The following is a 21,402-nucleotide window of genomic DNA, read 5'->3' as shown; positions in this document are numbered from 1 at the left end:
ATATATATATATATATATATATATATATATATATATATATTTATTTATTTAAATACATTGATTCATTTTTCAGTGGGATCCTTTCATTAAATAACAGGGTTAATGTAACATGGGGTTCGTGGAGGCTAATAATATATTGTAGGGGCTAGATATGCAATGAGTGTGCTAATAGTTATGTTATAAATCCCCCCCCCACACACTCTACCATTGTCAATATGCTTAACCATCATCCTCCTCTTGTCTGGAACAAGACATGGATGAGGTTGGGCGGACAGTGTATTAGGATAAAAAAAAGTCTAAATGAAAAAGATGCCCAAAAATGGTAGAAGGCAGAACTTTAAATTTATAAAGACCTATCATGTCCTTTCTATCTCACAGTGACATCACTGCCCATGCATATAATTGATTGTTGCTACTTTGCTACAAAGTGACCCTCAACTATTCTGCATCTTTCATAATTTTTTTGTCAGGCATAGGATTACACTTATATCTATCTCTATAATTTTATATGGTGATGTGGGGCTTTTAGGACATAAAATGACCTTATAACACCTCAGAATTGTTATACCATCCATCTGTGATCAATAAAGTTGTGTGGTTTTTGAATCAGGTGTAGACCATTAGTGCTACTATTGACCTGCTTGGTTCATAATTTTAAGGTGTGTAGTTAATATTATGCATGTTCTTTCCTATTTCTGCCAATCGTACAAGTGCTGTGCCCATCTGCAAAACAAGGAAAAAAAAAACTAATAATCAGTAATAGTTCTATAAAAAATGTTACTTATGTTTAGTCATTGATTGATTTCACTCTAATCTTTACAGAATATTTTATGATTACTGACCTATTTTGCATTTACACTAAAACAAACAAAAAATGTAGCTATTTAAATATCAATGTTTCAGTGGCGTATCCATTGCTGTATTGCATTGTTGTTCTGTGTTGCTATTTTCACATTAGTAAATATTAATTCTGTGGGAAAAAATTATAAGTACTTTGATCTTTAAACTTTCCCCATCCCCACTTCTTTAGCAGGACAGGATTCCTGACCTTGTCTCTTTCAGGAATGCAGCCTTCTCCTACACAACATACACCTGTGTCATTTTGATGTTTCTGTTAGTGTTTCCAAACTTTTAAATGTACTTTTTTGAAAAAAAATCCAAATCACTTCTTTCTTTTCATATGGTAATGATTCCAACACACCAGGTATTGCATTACCTCTTTGATTTAGTCACAAATAATATGTGACTAAATCTTCTATAAAATATACTTTATTTTGCTTGAAATAAAAATTTGTCAGAAAGCTCATTAATTGATATCAGCCTGGTTGCTCTACCAGGGTCAGACTCTAGCTTCAGCAACAAGTGCATCACCAAAAGTACATTCTTGGCAGCTGGCACAGGATTCAACATTGGCTTAGCAGCCAGGAACAGTTTCCGTCTACTGAATCGCCTACAGGAAAAAAAAAAGAAATACATTTTAATATATTCACAAGAAAAACCTGTTCTAACAGTGTCTTCTATCGAGGCCCAGTGATACCATTAGGCAACTTAAGGCAGCTGCCTAGGGCACCAGGTTTTGAGGGAGGGGGGCGCAATTGAGGCTGAGTAGTATAATTAAGAATGTCTCTGAATGAGGCATTCTCATTCGATTTCACACTGGCAGCTCAGGGGAACTTAATTAAAGCTAATTCAAAAGCCATCTGCTTTTGTCTGCAGTTACTACATTCACTTGTCCATTGACAGACGTGGAGCCTAGATAGCGTTGACCACCCACCATATCCATTGACCAGCGTTGACCACCCATCATATGCATCACATATCAGTGCATCTGGACAGCTTGTCAGCCAGTCAGGAGGACATAAGAGTTATTATTTTTATTTTATAAGTCAAGAGTGTGTGTGAGGGACTGGGAAGTTGGTACTGAGGGAGGAGGGCTGGAAGGCTGAAACTTTGCCTAGGACACCAAGAAAACTTGCACTAGCTCTGCTTCTATCTGGCAACAAGTAGTTGTTTGTCCTCCATTATATTTTTACTCTTTTGGTGTCAACTTTTATTTTTACCTCTTTCTAAAGATGTTCCTTTGCGTTCTGACAGCAGCTTCTTCTCATTTATGCTTTGGTTCATTTACAAATAAATATCTTATATTGTAATTTTAATAGTTGCCCGTAGACAACCTGTAAATATTGTTAAAGGCAACAGGCCTCCTGTAAAATCTCTTCTAATTCAGGTATACAGTGCGCACTGGAGAATTGATCTGAAACACACACGCAGTTGTCTGGAATAATCAGTTCTGTTTTACTGAAACTGGTATACTAATATTTATACAGAAAAACATGGCATTTCCTGTGGTTACATAGTGTAATAATTACCACAATCCTTTACATTGTAGTTATGACCTTCAATCAATTGTACAAAGACATCTGTAAATCTTTCTTACTTAGAACAGGACAGACAGGTTATCTTGCTTATCTTTACTGAAAGTGAGTTATATCTAAGTTTTTGAAGCAAAACCGCTCATCCTTAAAACAGAAGTAGTTAATATAATTGGAATTCCTTTAGCTATGAGTTCTGTAGTTAATCATTTTTAACTAATTGGCTCTACATTAACTATTTCTATGAAAGCTATATATTGCTTAATTAAAAGATCATAATTTCTTTTACTATATGAAATATTCAGAGATCAAATATTCAAACATCACTTACAGCAATGCTATTTTAATTTTGTATGTTGTATTAGTGTTGGATTTTAAGAAGATATATCACCAGGGATTTTTTTTATTTATTGTACAGTACAGGATTATTTAATTTGGGAAATTTATGAAAGCCTTTGTACACTTAACTGTGCAAATATGAGGTGTTTCCCAAGACAACCAATCAAAGATTAAATTAATATGGTTGTATTAATGGTGAATAAAATATATTTTAATAAACCAGACTGGATAATATGGTAATGTTTGTAGGATATGTACCTGATATATATATATATATATATATATATATATATATATATATATATATATATACACACATGAAGTTATTCTGAATACTGAGTGCTTTCTGATGAGTAATTTACTAAGAGCAAAACAATGCCTTTAAAGCCATTGCCGCTTTAAATTTTCACTGCAAACTCACTGAATAGCGGCGATTTGCAAAAATTGGAAGTTAATACATTTCACCCCAGTTCTTTTATTATCTTTGATTTAGTCACAAATTTCCCAAAGTGGAATATATTTTCTTCGGCTTGAATTGCAAATTTGTCCTAAAGCTCCTTGATTGATATTAGCCTGGTGCCTGGAGGTAGAACCCATGGACCATTTACTGCTTCATTTTCCTCCATTTGGATATAACACAGAGAGAGGTAAATGGATTTCCCTGTGTTTTGTGGAAAGCATGGCATGTGCCAAAGGAGACAATGTTTTGTTTTTATTTTTTGGATGCAGGATCGATGAAATTCATGGCTGCAGAGCTAAAGTAACTTGTTCCCCATTTTTATATTCCGTCATATAAATAGGATTCTATAGTGTCTCCCTCTGAGATAACACAAGATGGAAGTCTTTCAGTTTGCTGTATCCTCCGGCTGGCCTGATTACAGGCTCTTATTTCCAGAGGCAGATTGTCTACATTATTAGCTGGTTCTGCCGGAGGGTTTGGAAGGGGCTGAGTTGGACTGGGGCTGGCACTTAGACTCGGAATGGACTGAATAACTTGTCTTCCTTCACGCTTCTGCAGGTTGTTTGGCCTCCCCTCATTTTGGCAAAATCTGGCATTCGGTCTGTTTCTCATTCTACTCTCAGATGAAATGAGCGCTGCCTATATGTAGGTTATAAATACAAAGTAGTTTTATATTTCACTTTCATGAGGGTGGGAAAGAGCGTGGGGTGATTATAGGGAGGGGAAAGGGGTAGGATAGGGGTAGGATAAGCATGTGAAGGAGTAATGCTATATGGAGTCTGGGGATTGGAGAGTTGTGAAAATGAAACCAAGGGTCCCAAATATTGTGGTACTTTGGTCATGAGTTATTAAGTGACCCTGTTATGAATTACATTGAGGAGATATGCCATATAAGGTTTAATGAAGCAGATCTTGGGAGTGGGAGAGTTTTTCCATTCTCCAGTTGCTGGCAGCTACTGATGTGCATTATCAGTCTGTCGGTGGATGTGCTTTGGGACTTTAGGGGTCTGTTGAGGAAGAACATTGATGGATCACTAGGTACTCGAATGTCAGTAACCTGCTCAAAAGAAATAATGGTGGTGTTACAGAACTGTTGTATTATAGGTCACTCCAAACACATAGGGAGAAATGTACCAACACCGCCACAGTATCCAGCATTGATTAGAAAAAATGGGGTATATCTTTTGGATCTTGCTGCCACCATCTTATGTTATGTTATATGAATTATCACATATTCCAACTTTGATGGAGACTTTAGCTGTGTGGCATTGGATAAAGCCACACATTTGCAAGTACAGGAAGTGAAGAGAAAGAGGTAGATGCTATATCAGCATAGGAAGAAGCAAATTATCCTAAAATATGAATACATCTATCAATCTTTCTGTTCTTCCAGGGTGCAATTATTCTGTCGGAATTCTGGGGTAAGAATAGTTGGTGTTTCCAGTATTTTGGGGATAATGGGGGTGGAATATGGTGCTAAGCTAAAATGACTATTTGCTTTATCCCAGGTAGGGTTATGATAGGCTGAGGCTGGTCTGTGGATCCTAGGCAGCCATGGGAGATAGCTAACGTAATTTCTGGGACCCATTTTTTGAGTCCTGGTTTGGAGTGCCAGGAAAAAAATATTAGCCTCCAAGACAGACACTCACCTTAATAGTGTCACAGAAGTTAAAGTAAAGCCTTAAGCTGAGGGCAATTAAAATATCGTGTTATAGTTGACAACACGAGCCCTTAAGAGTTAAATAGTTATCACTGCCAGCCAATCGTAGTTAAAAGGGGGAGGGGCTAGTGAAGGGATAAATCACACTGGGGGAGTGGGCTGGCCCTCTCTTGGTTCCTGGTCTGCGGATAGGAAGCATCTCTAGAGATAAAGCTAAGATATCGTTTTTTATTAAAATATTTTCTTACCTTATATTTCACATTCTTTATTCTTTATCTTATTTTCTTCCTTTCTTTTCTTTTATCCTGTTAATTTACTCACTTTTTCCTGTCAGTATTCACTTATCTTATAGCCCCAGCCTGTCAGCACCCCCCCACCCCTCCTCCCTCCCTTAGCCTGTCACAGATAAAATTCACAGACCTCCCTGTCAGTTATCCTCCTCTTTATTTGTCATATTAGTATTCTATTCTTAATTCCCCCCTTGCTTTCCTGAGTCCTTTATATTACTGTACCTGTTAATAATTGTCTGCCCCCTATAGTGTTCGTCCTGTCAGCAGCCCCCACCCTCCTCCCTCCCTTCACTCGGTCACCGCTATCCCGCTTATTGCCCCTGTAATTTTATTGTTATTATTCTGCTCCCATTCTGGTAGATATGTCCCGTCCCCGCCGACAAGTAGCCCCACCAGCTCGCTTCATTGACAGCGGGGAAGCCGCAGCTATCGTTGAGGCAGTAGCCCCACCCCCGTCAGAGGGAGCGGCGGCCATTTTAGATGTCACTCTGAGTGAGTCTGTTAGCGGCCGAGGGGAGCCTCGCGCCGCTGCAGACTCTGTGCCTACAAACTCAGCACCTGCGCCGGAGCTCAGTAGGAGCGCCGGGCGGCAGGTGCATAATAGAATGGTTAGAGGGAGGAGAGCCCACGCGCCGGAGAGGGCTGTGCGCCCATCCTCGGCTGCAGCAATGAGTCAGAGGGGGAGAAGAGGGAGGAGAGGTAGAAACTCCTCTCCTTCAACCACTCGGAGGAATAGAATAAGTGCTACCCTGCAAACAGGGAATGTTACAGATGTGACTATAGAAGAAAATCTTAGTGGACACATGGTTGATGCTGATACAATAAGGAGGGATATAAGGCCAATGGGTGGTTTTTTCCCAAATACTCCCCCTCAGGTTAATTTGGGAGGTGATCCCAGAATAAATATGGATATAATCGCTCCTCCAAATCAATTGAGTCTTAACCCCACATTTGTACAACAACATGCCCCTTCAAGACTACCACCCCTTATGCCAGAGGAGTGGTCGAGAGGTAGAGGCCATCCATTTAACGCCGGCGGTCCCCCTGCGGCGTTGGGTGCCCCCTGTTCATATGAATCGCAATCTCCCCTTCTTTTGTCTCAAGATGAAAGAATTTTAAGTCACTCATCGCACCCACCCCACACTTTGTGGCAGGGATATCATTCGTCATCAGAGGATGCCCCTTTCAGGCCTTTTAATGCTGACAATGCAGGACCTCACTGCGGTTATATGGCAACACAGGCAAGGAACATCCCATATACTCGTATACCCAATCAGAGTAGATACCCTTTCCCATCAACTCAGAATATACAACCTTTTAATGCATCATCTGCCTGGACCCTCCCTTATCCGCCCCCTGCTTCACAAGGAAATTGTAGCACAGGCTCTCAGTGGTCAGCCCCTTACCCGCCACAAGATAGAAGATTACCGTATGTTTATTCAGACATGACATCTCCACTACAAAACACATTTTCCCAACAGGGTTTTAATCAAATTCCTGATCAATTTGTTGGGGATAATATATTGTCACAACCTCCAGCCCCGGGTTTTCGAATTAATAGGGGGTCTGAAATCCCTACACACTCTTCACTCAGTAGTGTTGGTCAGGTAGGGGTGTGTAGATCAGAAGTAATACCTGTGGCTAATGTACTTTCTCATTCAGTAATACAGGCAAGTCAAGGAGGTGAAATGAGTTTGTTAGGAGGAATGGGAGTATCGTTGCAAGTCGCATCGGTGGAAGAGGCACTCCAAGCAAATAGAACAACTGACAGTGCGCCTCAGGACAGCTCATCACAGCAGAGACCAGGGATCTCGGGTACTGCAGTCGGTGAGAATAATGTTTTACTTATGCACCAGTCACGAACACAGACACATAGTCCCCCTATGTCATCTACTGATGACGATTCGTCGGATGACGAACAAGGCTCGCGTAAGCTCCTTAGATTGTTGAAAAATCACTTGAGTCAACCCGCTAGGATAACACCCGTGACAACGGCTCCACGAGCTGTGTTAGGTGGCCCCATGGTACGCTGTGACAATACAGCGCTGTTAACAGGTGTGAGGCCATGTATGAAAGACCGAATTAAAAAAGGTGCTTTTGTAGATATGTTTTCACTTACAAAGAAAAGTAAGAAAGATTTGGCTGCGGCTTGTGCTAAAGGGGGTATCGGTGAAGAAGCGTATCGCTCCTTTAATAATTGGGTTTCAGGATACTGTGTTTTTGCGGCATGCTATTTAGATACCAGACCGGCTGCCCTTATTGACGTATGGCGTTATCTTCATTTGATAACTGAAATGGCAAATAAGGATGGGCATAATGCGTGGAGGAGATATGATGAGAGCTTTAGAGAGAAGGCTGAAGGGCTAGATCGGATACCATTTGAATGTAAAGATATGGAAACGTGGTCAGAACTTATGCGCCCTTCGGGTGGGGGTCAATTTGGAAATGATAGGTTTCCAGGAACTGGGGGGTATAGTGCCCCCCGTAGGAAGCAGAATAGATGTTTTGCTTTCAACAATTCCACCTGCGGCAGGGGAGAATCATGCAGGTATAGACATACCTGCGCGATTTGTAGAGGTGCCCATTCAGCAAAGGATTGTACAAGGAATACAGCGACCCGTGGAAGGGGTCGTGGTATGTCAGGAGCTGCTGCGCAAGGCTCCTTCACCAGTTAATTTGGATTGTTTATATAGATGGTTGGGTTTCTTTCCAGACACCCTGCATGCCAAATTTCTCCACAACGGTTTTACTGATGGTTTTAGGTTGCCTATTGTTGGACTGGTGCGGTCTAGTGATGGTCGGAATTTGAAATCAGCGTCTCTCCTTCCCCAAGTATTGTGGGATAAAGTTAATAAGGAAGTCACCCTGGGACGTATGTTAGGCCCATTTAACTTACCTCCTTTTGCGGATTTAATATTGTCCCCTGTTGGTGTTGTGCCAAAGAAAACGGCAGGTAAATACCGTTTAATCCAGCACCTGTCTCATCCCCCGGGTTTTTCAGTGAACGATGCCATTGAAGAGAGACACAGTTCAGTGAGCTATCAGTCTTTCGAAGAGGCATTAAAGCTTGTTAGATCATTTGGGAAGGGTGCGCTTTTGGCTAAAATAGATGTAGAATCAGCATTTAGATTGCTTCCCCTTCATCCAGAATCTTTCAGATTCATGGGTTTTAAATTGCAAGACGGCTACTATATTGATCGCTGTCTTCCAATGGGATGTTCGGTATCTTGTGCATATTTCGAATGTTTTAGTTCCTTCCTGCATTGGTGTATACAAGCAGGAACAGGCCATGTTGGCCTGGCTCATTATTTGGACGATTTTTTATTCATTGGCCCAGCTGCATCGTCAGTTTGTGCCGACGTATTGTTTTCGGCAAAATCTCTTTTTGCCGTTATGGGAGTTCCAATAGCCCATGACAAAACGGAAGGCCCTATTGATTGTTTGTCTTTCTTGGGTATAGAAATCGATACTACAGCAGGATGTTGTCGTCTACCCAAAGAAAAGATCGATAAGTTAGTTTTCGTTATCTCGGAAGTGTTAAGTTCAAACACAAGTACTTTGAAGGGGATACAGTCATTGTTAGGATTATTGAACTTTGCTTGCAGGGTCATTCCAATGGGAAAGATTTTCTGCAGAAAGTTGCAATTAGTTACAGCGGGTTTAACGAAGCCCCATGCTCGGCTTCGTTTAGCCATGGACATACGATATGACCTTCGGATCTGGTCCACATTCTTAAAAGATTTTAATGGAGTGCGGATTTGGCAGTCTCCTATTGTATCTAGTTTAGAATTAGAGCTCCATACAGATGCCTCCGGAGCTCACGGCTTCGGAGCCTTTTTTAAAGGAGAATGGTGTGCTTCCCCTTGGCCGATAGAATGGAGACAAAACGGTTTAGTAAAAAATCTATTGGTATTGGAATTATTTCCAATAGTATTGTCCCTTGAATTGTGGTCCAGTAGTTTGTCGGGCCAAAATGTAATTTTTTGGTGTGACAATTTAGGTGTCGTCCAGGCCATTAATCAACAAAAGTCATCTTCGTTACCTGCGGTCAATCTGTTGCGCAGACTGGTACTTTTGTGCTTAAAGTTTGATATCTCTTTCCGGGCTAAACATGTCCCAGGAATAGAGAACCAGGTAGCCGACTCGTTATCTCGTTTTCAATGGAGTCGTTTTAGAACACTTGTCCCACACGCTAATTTAATTGGAATTCCTTGTCCTCTTTACGCTTGGCAGATGGTCGAGTCGGTATAAAGGACTTGGCGGAAGCTTCATTGGCTCCTTCTACTAGACGATCTTATCGTGCTTCATGGCAACAATGGCAATTATTTCTGAACACATGCCCGGGTGCTTTTCCCTCAGGTCAGAATGAACCCATCTTAGAATTCATGTGGAACAGATATGTAAAGGGTGCTACTAAATCTAATATGGCGTCTATACTTGCGGGCATTTCCTTTATGGCTCGCCTGCATGGGTTTTCAGACCCAACGAAAGGATTCATGATTTCTAAAGCGCTGAAAGGTTGGGCGAGGGTACGACCAGTAGAGGCTGACACTAGGCGTCCCATTTCCATTCAAGTATTGAAACAATTGGTAGGGGCACTTGCATCAGTTTCTTCCAATCCATATGAAGCATTGTTATTTAGTACAGCTTTTTGTATGGCCTTCCATGGGGCTTTTAGAATAAGCGAACTAGTGGCAAGATCTAACACCGATATTGGAAATGCTTTATTGGCTAAGCATACACATATTTATTCTACACATGTTTCTTGTAAGTTGACCCGATCGAAAACCGATCAGTTTAAGCCTGGACAGTGGTTCAACATATGTACACATGAAGATTCAAACATTTGCCCGGTGATATTGTGTTCAAAATTTTCTTTGATTCGTCCTAAAGGAGGGGATATGTGGCTACTGCACGCAGATAGATCACCGCTTTCTAAATTTCAATTTAATGCCCTATTTAAACGTTCATTAAGCTATATCGGATTAGATCCGTCCTTGTATGGTACCCATTCATTTAGAATTGGGGCGGCTACAGCTGCAGCTGAGAAGGGTGCTTCCCCTGCGGACATACAGGCTATTGGCCGTTGGAAATCCGAGGCCTATAAAACTTATATTCGCCCGCAATCCTAGTTTAATAGGCTTTTGCCTCGCCAACTCGTTAACCCATGGCTATGCTGCTTGTCGCTTTTAGCGAGGGCATGAGGGGATTTTTTCCCCGTTTCTCCTGGATAAAGGCCTGATTGGCTATTGGCCTCCGGGGTGTCTCGGTTTTTTTTGTCCTTCATATGGGCTAACTTCCCCTACCCTCCCTCCCACACTCACGTGTCACGATTAGATTAATTATTAGCAGCCTGTGCGGCTGAGTTAGTATTTGCAAGTTAAAGTGTCACATTATTTCTGTGGCTGCTTGGTTGTTATTGCAATAAACAATGATATTAGTTCGTTTTGATAAAGCTGTTCGATCGGTGAGGATTTCGCTTGGTTATATATCCAATGACATTAGTCGGATTAGTAAAGCGATCCTGAATTTAAGGCGGACATGCTTGGCTTTGTATATTTAACGAACTCTCATATAAGTATTGGATCTGCTGCTGTATGCAGAGATCAGTCCCCTTTAACATATTAGATATTTATATTTCCCACATGGGCATAGTGGCATAAGGTTCTTTGGTAAAGCTGTCCGGTCGTTAATGATTTCACTTGGAGTGACATTTCCAAGAATATTAGTGGGATCGAGAGTAAACCGATTTTAGATTAAGACGGACACGCTTGGTTACATGAGTAAAGAACTTATATAGAGAATTGATCTACTGCTGTGTGCAGGGGTCAGCCCCTTTCATTTAACTTACTAAATGCTTACTTTGCTCTAATTGAAATAGATTAAATGGTTAATAAGTGAAACATGTTTCTTTGGTTATAGGTGCTCTGAACAGGAAGACAACAATATGGGTGTTAGGCCACTCATATGTTTTTTGGGCAGAAAAACACAATTTGGCCTATGATTGGGCATTATTTCCCAGCCCAGTAGCTATAAAATGGGTGGGAAAAAGGGGCCTTAGATGGCTTTCGATTAAAATCCTACTTGAAGAAGAAATTAATAGTCACGGTTCCCCTGATATTGTAGTTGTGCATGCTGGAGGTAACGATTTAGGGCAAGCTAAATCACTAGAATTAATTATAAACATGAGGGAGGATTTTAGAGCTATGCATGCGAAGTGGCCAGAGATTAAATGGTTTTGGTCCCATATTATCCCACGTCTTAACTGGAGAGTTACAATTGCTGCTCCCAAAATGCAGTCCATACTAAAAAAGACCAACAAAGCTGCAGACAAAGTAGTCCTTGCTTTGGGAGGTTCAGTAGTTGCTCACCCATGGATATCCGTAAAGGATACCCAATTCTTTCGCCCTGATGGGGTCCACTTAAATAATGAAGGTTTAGAATTGTTTATATTGCAGATTTATGGGCAGTTAGTTTCAGTGGTCAGGGGTTCATATGGCGGGCTGATAACCCGTTAAAGGGTTTCAGCGGTTGGTAGGAGAGCGGTGCAGTCAGTGACTAATCGAAGGTGCTACCGTTTAATGGCCGCACGTTGCTGAACCTTTCGCAGTAACCCGACTCTTGGTCCTCTTGGGCGGAGGGTCCCTTAGCGCGCCTGGAGCGGGCGCGTTATTGTGAGTCCAGAGGGGGGCAGTAGCGCTGACGCCAAGTTTAGCTCCGGCCAATGTAAAGACTTGGAACTTGTAAAGTCTTGGAACAGTGGTAAGTGAGGTTTACAACTGTATTGGTTTCAAGATTAGTTGTTAGCTGACTGCGTTGCTCTCGCCGCCATGACAGTTCAAAAAATGTCATTAATAAACTGCGACCCCTTACCAAATATATATACTGTGTCTGTGTGGTTATTTTAGTTAAGTATAGATAAGAATTTAACAATAAAGGTTATAAGTTGTGTCAAGGTATTAACACTGAGCATTTTAGTTAAAGTAAAGCCTTAAGCTGAGGGCAATTAAAATATCGTGTTATAGTTGACAACACGAGCCCTTAAGAGTTAAATAGTTATCACTGCCAGCCAATCGTAGTTAAAAGGGGGAGGGGCTAGTGAAGGGATAAATCACACTGGGGGAGTGGGCTGGCCCTCTCTTGGTTCCTGGTCTGCGGATACCCCCCTCCCACCCTGAACAGTTGTATTGATATGTTGTTTAATTCTTTTTTCTTATACAAGGCGCAGTTTGGTGGGAGAGCGGTGCAGTCAGTGACTAATCGAAGGTGCTACCGTTTAATGGCCGCACGTTGCTGAACCTTTCGCAGTAACCCGACTCTTGGTCCTCTTGGGCGGAGGGTCCCTTAGCGCGCCTGGAGCGGGCGCGTTATTGTGAGTCCAGAGGGGGGCAGTAGCGCTGACGCCAAGTTTAGCTCCGGCCAATGTAAAGACTTGGAACTTGTAAAGTCTTGGAACAGTGGTAAGTGAGGTTTACAACTGTATTGGTTTCAAGATTAGTTGTTAGCTGACTGCGTTGCTCTCGCCGCCATGACAGTTCAAAAAATGTCATTAATAAACTGCGACCCCTTACCAAATATATATACTGTGTCTGTGTGGTTATTTTAGTTAAGTATAGATAAGAATTTAACAATAAAGGTTATAAGTTGTGTCAAGGTATTAACACTGAGCATTTTATGTATTTATTTTTGCCATAAGATCTGCAGGTTGTTCCCTCAGAGCACTTCTCCTCCTGGCCATTAGATGGTGATGTTGCAAAATGGCTGGGTACACATTGATAAATAAACCTCTCTGTCTATCCTCCACGGATCGGGACAAGTTCAGTGGCAGGCAGGAGAGTCCACCAAAGTGGAGACTGTCCTGCCAGAATCAGGACAGTTGGATATGGATACCCACTACTGTAAATTATAAGCTGCCTCTTGGATCAATACCATTTATTATATATGGTTGCAAAAATCCTTGGTGATTTATAATATTGGTATTCTTCAAATTAGGGGTTCATTATACCACATATCTTTAACGACAGTGGCCATTATAGGACACACCTCATTCATGCCAGGGAGTGACAAATAACATGTTTCCCATGTATTTATACTCTGAGTTTAAACCTAACCTACTGTTTCTCTGCTGCATTCCTTGCAGCATTAATAAAACGTACCTCATTACACTGCTAAACATAGGCACAGAGTAATCCCTGCAGCTGACCCCACACAGCACAGGCAGCGCCCTCTCACATATGGAATCACCTCCCTCTGCACAATACAGCTTTAGACTGCTATAATGGATAACAATGATTAGGTCCAACATCCATGCTTACTTTATAGCTGTAATTTAGAGCAGATCTGTGTCCTACCTCACACATGACCATCTTCTCACAAATATAAAAACAGCTAAAAATGTGTTAATGGAGTTGGAAAATGACAGATTAGTGCAGACAGGGTTGTACTGAAGAATACTAGTCACCAATGGCTGCTGTATTAGTGGTTGCTGAGAATGCTTCTGCCTTGTAGCCGCCACATGCACTTTCCCCAACAGCATCTACAATTGTTATTCTGCTAATGTACACTATATGGACAAAAGTATTCGGACATTAGACCATTACACCAACAGGGACTGTAATGACATTGTATTCAAATACATATACTTTAATATGGAATTGGTCCCCCTTTTGCAGCGATAACAGCTTCCACTCTTCTTGGAAGGCTTTCCACAAGATGTTGGAGTGTTTCGGTGGGAATTTGTGCTCATTCATTCTTTAGAGCATTTATGAGGTCTGGCACTGATGTTGGACGTGAAGGCCATGCTCACAATCTCTGTTCCAGTTCATCCCAAAGGTGTTTGATGGGGTTGAGGTCAGGGCTCTGTGAGGGCCAGTCAAGTTCTTACACACCAAACTCATCAAACCATGCCTTTGTAGTCCTTGCTTTATGCACTGGAGCACAGTTGGAATGGAAAAGGACCTTCCCCAAACTGTTGCCACAAAGTTGAAAGCATAGCATTGTCCAAAATTACTTAGTATGCTGAAGCACTAAGATTGCCCTTCACTGGAGATAAGGGGCCTAGCCCAAACCCTAAAAAACAGCCCCATACCATTATCCCTCCTCCACCAAACTTCACAATTGGCATAATGCAGTCAGGCAGGTAACGTACTTTTGTCCATGTAGTGTATGTATTAATTGTTTCCAACACATCTTAGATTGTAAGATCATTTGGACAGGACCATCTTAACCTTCTTTTTCATGTCAATATATGTAATGTTTGTATTATGATCCCTTCAGTGTACAGCACTGTGCAACATATCAGCGCTTTATAAATAAAGTATAATAATTATAATGTTTGTCATTATGACATGCATATTGCCTTTTACACGTTTTGATTAGATTTGACAAGTCTCCACTGGCTTGCTTTCTTCCCATAGTGCAACTTGGTGCCCTTTCTTTCCCAGGTAAACAACGCACACACACCCTGCCATCCACAAAATGTAAAATAAAACATGATTCATCAGACCAGGCCACTGTCTTCCATATGCTCCATGGTCCAGTTATGGCGCTCACGTACCCATTGTAGGCGCTTGTGGACAGCATGGGCACTATGACCAGTCTGTGGCTATGCAGCCCCATGCGCAACAAGCTGTGATCCACTGTGTGTTCTAGCACCTTTCTATAATTTTCTATAATAGCCAGCATTAACTTTTTCAGCAATTTGTGCTACAGTAGCTCTTCTGTGGGATTGGACCAGATGGGATAGCCTTCACTCCCCATGTGCATCAATGAGTCGCGGGCACCCATAACCCTGTCACCGGTTTACCGGTTGTCCTTCCTTGGACCACTTTTGGTAGGTACTAACCACTGCATGTTGGTGTGACAGGACTGGGCCACACTGCCAAGATACGATTTCTCACCAGCCCATCAATCTGCAGGGAATACATGGATTGTATTCACAGGACCAGTTCTGCACTGGCAGACAGGGGGAGAACTTATTACAGACAAATGGGGGGGTAAGAAGGAAGGGACAGGAAGTTAGGGACAGCTGGAAGCCCTGGCACATAACTAAATCATGGGAGAGGTTAATTTCAAGAGCGACTGTGTGTTATCCAAGATCTGGAGGGAAAGATAAGCATTATCTTCCATTGTCTTCCACAGGGCTGGCCTAGACATTGTGCTAGGGACACAGCAGGGGAGCCACTGTGAAAGGCCAGCTCATCTCCACTCCCACCCCAACCCCTTGGCCGAGCATCCACCAATGTTTAAGAAGGAGAGACGAGGGGTTTTGCCCGGGGAAGGGAAAACACAGAGGTAATTTGACCATGAATATAAGGAGCCACTCCAAGGGGAGAGGAGGTATTCATTCCGAGGATTGATTCCTGGAAGGTGTGGGGCTGACTGGTGTTGAGATTCTGTTCTATACCAGCAGACCCGGTGATCATCGCTGCTCTGTCCCTGGGGAAGCAGGCTGTTGCTCCATCTTGGGACTTATCATCACCTCACTCTATATGGAGATACTCACCAGGTTCTGAGCAAATTGGTTCACCCACAGGAGTGGGGAGACTGATAACCGGAGCTCCACCATGTTGGTGGAGAGTTGGCTAAGCAGTCGGGAACAGCAAGATACCAAGACTCCCGGGACCTACTGTTGACAGACTCTTTTGCCTGTGGAAGTTTCGCATGGCTAAGGTGGGTTGGGAACCTTGCTGGCACTCCTACTGACATTGGAGATCTGCTAACCTATTGTTTAAAGTGTGCAGTTTTATATTCTGTTGTTTTACTGTAAGAAAAGTAAAGATAGCATTGTATCTTTTGTTCTCCTCCTTGCCTGTGTAATTTCTGAACCACAGGGGGCTGGGTAACCTGGTGAACTTTGGTTTTAAAAAATATCCTCACAGCTCTGACCCAGTCGTCTAGCCATCACAATTTGTCCCTTGTCAAATTAGTTCAGATGCTTATTGCTTGCTTCCAACACATCAACTTCAATAAAACTCTAATTTTCATGATCAATGTAATTAAACAAGGTTTGAACAAACAGTTTTTAGAAGAAAAAAAAATAAACTAAAAATAACCAATTGTAAAGCGCTACGAAATTTGCTGGCGCTATATAAATAAATGTTGATGATGATGATCATTGGTTAGACTTTAAAAGTAAGTCTTTACGCTTTCTACTATGCATGGCTTCATATATACATATATATACATATATATATGTATATATATATATATATAGGGAGAGATTTTCTAAGCAGTGCTTTTTTTTGCAGTTTGCAAGCTGCGACACATCGGATGCGGTTTTCACATCCAAACTGCAGGATTTATTAATAGGATCTGCTGTGATGCAGTTTGCAAACCCATAAACCATGTACATTCAGGCCAACCCCCTTACATTTTCTCAAAGCCCAGCCCAGTCATCATTGGGGCTGGTCCTCTAGGCTGCTGCCCGAAAAATGATCGGATCCCCACATCCCTAGAGAGCACTGGCCCAATACTGAAAACTACTGCAGATACGATTTCTGTAATGATTTTGCCAAAGACTGAAAGTTCCGAAAAGCATTCAGATTTATGTGTACACACCTACACGATTTACCTTCAGATCTGTGCTCTACATCACTCATAACCATCTGTTGAAAAGATCATGACTCTGCACATTCTATAGAGATCTCTCTACAGTCCTGATCGTGAGTGCGTACACATTTTAACATTTGCCCAACATCGTTTCATTGTTGATCATGATTTTTTGAAAATCTATAAAATCAAATCAAACTACATGATGTGCTTTGGTACGATAAAACATGATCGTATAAGCGTACACATTAATGCGATATCTTACCAAATGGTCGTTTATTGTGTGACAGACACAATAATTGGATGAAAAGCCTGTAGTGTGTACCCAACTTAACACTGGGCCCCACCTGGTACGACTGCCTGTTGAGTACCAGAGTCATACATTCAATATATATTGCACTGGTGTCCATATGCATGATGGAACTTGTAGTGTACAACAAGTGTTGCCCGCTTTTAAAGTAAAGAAGTTGTAGTGCCCCATTAATAATACAATAATAAGTGGTGACTCCATTAATAATACAATAACTAGTAATGACTCCATTAACAATACAATAAATCATAGTGCCCCCTATAAAACATTAAATTAATATTGCCTCCTATCTGAGCGGTGTACAAGACTGCTCCTGATTTCCTTCCCAGCTACCAAGTAGTCGGGCTTATCAGAGATTAACTGATGTTTGCATCGAGTGGTCCTCAGGAACGGTCCGTTGCGTCCATAGGAGGTTTTTTAATTTTGCATATGGATTATCCTTCGTCGCTATGGACCATAAATAGAAGATTTTAATCAATTTTTCGGGAGGAAACATTTATTTAAAATTTATGAAGACCATAATATTTTATTCATTATGACAGCAATATTAATTTAAGACAATTTTCTTACTGGTTATTTAATCATCAGTAGGGGTACTACTATTTATTTGTTTTTACTTTACGACAGGGGCTACAGTTAAAGTGTACAATTTTGTGGCACTACAGGTGCAAGTATGCCCACCCTAAATCATCCTTTAGAGAGTAATTCTCACATTCTGACTTAAACAGTGCACATTTATATGTAAATCCATCATGCTCTCTGTACAGTTACTAACATGCAACCAGATTTCCTAATATTGTAATTCATAATTAATTTTACATGCTTTAGTCATAGTGTACACAATACTGTCCATCAATAAGCTCACTAAGCTCATTCAGTTATTAAGACACATGTCATTTCATGTCCAACCATTCTTTGTTAACTCACTGACTTGATGAATCACAATGCGATGACTTCATATCGGTTTTCAGCTTAATGCAAACCCTTTATTTTACCATAGATTTGCAAACATTATGTCATCTGTATAGATGAGCAAATCTTTTCAAGCTCGTATCTCAGTCGGCTTGTTGAATTCAACCATGAAATTTGGACAAATCAATTGGTTGATTCACCAGTTAAAATAATATTTTCTACAGGAAGTGTCTGTCCAGCTATTTTTTTCTCTTCTCCTATCTCGGGTATCAATAGTGTTTGCCAGCATAGTTTTTTCAGTTTTTGCTGCATAAATTTGCACTTTTGTTTTTACAATTTTATTTTTCGTTCATTATATTTATTAGTCAAATACCTAGTTTATGAAATTAAAATTGGATTATAATATGAACAATGATTATATTAAAAGAATTAGGAAAAAAGGTTTTTATAAGACAAGTAACTTTTATCCTCAGTTAGTAGAAATATATCTGATTATTTTCAATAACGCCTACTGTGCTACTTAAACAGTGCTACTTAAACAGTCAGTATTTAACTTATGTGCAAAACAGAATACTAATTTTCACCCCTTGCATTGTAACATGGTTTGTCCAGGAGACTGAAATAAGAAGTTTCTCAAGTTAAGATCCTTAATGAATCAGGCCTCTTATCCGTATTCTCCTTCCTTATGTACGTCACTACCTCACTATCACTTATCCTTACAGAAAACTGTAAATATATACATATTATATAATGTAAATATATATATATATATATATATATATATATATATATATATTTTAAACCATCATATATCAGCCCAGTTCGACTAATGTGTTTGTGTATATATATATATATATATATATATATATATATATATATACATACATATACAGTGTCGGACCAGAGGGGGTGTGGTCAACCACCATAGAGGCGAGACCAGATACTAGAGGGGGAGTGGTCAGCCCATGAAGGACATACCCAAAGGCATAGTGTAGTATATCAAGAAATGTAGTATATATAAAGAGTGCATAGTCTAGGCCCCGCCCCTTAGATCAGGACAAAGTCTTGCTCCACTAGAATCAGAACAGTTGGCAGACTCTCCTGCTCTCTCCTACCTGATCTTGCAGCATTCACTATGTTCAGGGGTTGGCTAAAATCTCGTCAACCCCAGGTGTTCCAGTTGTGCATTTAGATAGTTGAGAGATTATATATATATATTATATATATTAGTAATAATCGGTGGTAGTCAGCATATCGATGCTGACTACCCCGACCAGACTTACCCCAACGTGGTGAGAGCGAACACCTCCTTCCCCGATTAGGCTCCTTGCCAACTGCTGTGAACAACGACTTGGAGGCATTGCGACGAATGAAGACGGCAGCGGCAGTTCATGACGTCACCGGCGAGCGCGACTGTGTTATCGGTGCTGTTAAGGGGGTACTGTAAGTATGTGGCCATTTAAGTTTAATAAATATAACCATTTCCCACAACCATTCCCGGCATTGAATAATTCACAGTCACATTTAATAAATAGCCCTCCTGCCCAAACTCAGCCCCGTATTCAATTAATAGTCCCAAACCACCCCAGCATTAAATTAAAGGCCCCGCTATTAATTGAAATTGCCCCACCATCACCCCACAAATAAAATAGCACCCATTAGTCATTGCCTATCTCACACTAACATTACATTACCACAAGCCCCCCTGCCCCCACCCCGATTTCACCTATAATAAGCCCCCCTGCTTTCACCCCATTTCACTTATAATAAGCCCCACCTTTTCTAACCCAATTTCACTTATAATAAGCCCACTTGCTCTCACCCCCATTTCACTTATAATAAGCCCACTTGCTCTCACCCCCATTTCACTTATAATAAGCACCCCTCTGCTTTCATCCCATTTCACTTATAATAAGCACCCCTCTGCTTTCATCCCATTTTGCTCATAATAAGCCACCCTGCTCTCACCCCATTTTGCTCATAATAAGCCACCCTGCTCTCACCCCATTTTGCTTATAATAAGCCCCCCCGCGCTCTCACCCCAATTACACTTTAACAAGCCCCCCTATCCTCACCAACATTACATTGCCACAAGCCCCATTGCCCACACACACATTACCATAACACACACACACATTATCATAACACACACACACAAACACATTACCATGTGACTCCTGAGAATCATGGGATGGAATAGGCTACGCCCGGGGGGGGGGGTAAAGGATCTGTGGCTTTGCGGTGACAAGAAAGAAGTTGGCCGCTGCTCGCTCGCTGGGGATCCATCTCTCTTCAAAAAGGGGTGCAAGGTCATCACCTGTGTATCACATCATTATGATGTCATGCTGCAAAATACTACTTATTAGTCCCTCCAGGCTGTCAGTACATCACCACAAAATGGCATGTGCATGTGCTGGTGAAGAAATGGTAAGCAACAGGGGCGGGCTGGACCGGGGGGGCAGCGGGCCCCCGGCTGCTCAGTCAAACAGCTGTTCGGGCCGGCCGCCTCCCCCCACCCCTCCACCCCCCCGTGGATGCATTAACTGCTTGTGCGCCCCCCGGGCTGAAACCTGCCAGCCCGCGCCTGGTAAGTAACACTAAGCAGAAATTACTAGCAGTATGATTAACAATTATTAGAATAAATGTGTATCAACTGTATGTAGCGGCAGCAAATTTAAGGTTTGAAGCATGATTCTTACGTATAATTTTTTTCTATTTTTAGGAGCTGGATGACGACATCATATGGTTAATTACGCCTCGAAGTGAGGATGATGATAAGCAACGTAATTAAAGCTCTGAAGTTATAATAAGTCCTTCTTTAATGTCCCGGCCCTTCCTTCCCCTTTATGCGTAAGGATATTCCGCTGTGCCAATCTGAGCATATGTACCAGAAAAATAACACATTAATTCTAGTACATAGATCAGGCACTTAGGAATAAAATGGTGTAAGGTGCACAGATTGGGATCAGAAGGGGAGATAGTTTGGCTAATTGCACTTAAGGTGCTAGTCAAGATTATTGACTGTTACTTTGCATCTTATCTACAGAATGAATAAGCTGGTGAAAGAAGATCTGTAAAAAGAGGGTACGTCAATAGTCACCTGTACATTACATTTACACTTAGGAATATCCATCCACTACAAAACATGTTCCAGATGTTGTGGAACTACATCACACAAAGTCATCATACAATTACTGGCTGGATGACAATTGTTAGAGTGTGTCTGTCTCTCTGTCTACCTACCTACCTACTCTGGCTGAGTGACGTGTCTGTAACAATAGAATAGTGTTTGGGTTTCAGCTACAACTCACCATTTATACCCCACATCTCTGCTTACACTACTCTACTGATAGCACATCTTTATAGACATATTTTATCTTCTGAATTAAATCTCATAAACATATAATGTCCCATAAAGAGCTTTTATTGTTGGTTAGATTTTTTTTATCCTATTAAAATGTTTTTTTATTCTCTTCCCTGTACCATAAGAAACCTCCAAATACAAAATG

At 41.2% G+C, this 21,402-nt stretch overlaps 1 long non-coding RNA gene across 1 annotated transcript in view; it reads left to right on the top strand.

Annotated features, from left to right (window-relative positions):
* The first annotated feature begins 5,019 nt into the window (after positions 1 to 5,019).
* LOC142139481 (uncharacterized) overlaps positions 5,020 to 21,402 on the top strand; it is a 928,167-nt gene continuing 911,784 nt past the window's right edge. Inside the window, exon 1 of the long non-coding RNA XR_012688213.1 lies at positions 5,020 to 6,948. This is a non-coding gene — a long non-coding RNA (uncharacterized LOC142139481). The remainder of the gene's footprint in view (positions 6,949 to 21,402) is intronic.

This window comes from Mixophyes fleayi, chromosome 2, assembly GCF_038048845.1.
Source record: "Mixophyes fleayi isolate aMixFle1 chromosome 2, aMixFle1.hap1, whole genome shotgun sequence".
NCBI classification, from domain to species: domain Eukaryota; kingdom Metazoa; phylum Chordata; class Amphibia; order Anura; family Limnodynastidae; genus Mixophyes; species Mixophyes fleayi.
The sequence above is the reverse complement of the archived record's forward strand: the minus strand, read 5'-3'. Positions and strand labels throughout refer to the sequence as shown.